This window comes from Triticum aestivum, chromosome 5D (assembly GCF_018294505.1).
Source record: "Triticum aestivum cultivar Chinese Spring chromosome 5D, IWGSC CS RefSeq v2.1, whole genome shotgun sequence".
Taxonomy (NCBI): Eukaryota; Viridiplantae; Streptophyta; class Magnoliopsida; order Poales; family Poaceae; genus Triticum; species Triticum aestivum.
Genome location: NC_057808.1, coordinates 139858656 through 139859037, shown reverse-complemented (window position 1 = coordinate 139859037; position 382 = coordinate 139858656).

The window sequence follows — 382 nt, the reverse complement described above, 5'->3', positions numbered from 1 at the left end:
AGTTCAACTATAGTGTAAAATTATTTTTACAAGCTTATAGAGCAAGGTCAACTCTAGTGTAAAACTATTTGTACAAGCTTATAGAGCTAGTTCAACTCTAGTGTAAAGTTATTTGTACTAGGTTATAGAGCTTGTTCAACTCTAGTGTAAAATTATTTGAAGTAGCTTATAGAGCTAGTTCAACTCTAGTGTAAAATTATTTGTACAAACTTATAAAGCTAGTTCAACTCTAGTGTAAAATTATTTGAACTAGCTTATAGAGCTAGCTCAACTCTAGTGTAAAATTATTTGAAGTAGCTTATAGAGCTAGTTCAAGTCAGGTGTAAAATTATTTGTACTAGATTATAGAGCTAGTTCAACTCTAGTGTAAAATTATTTGTAC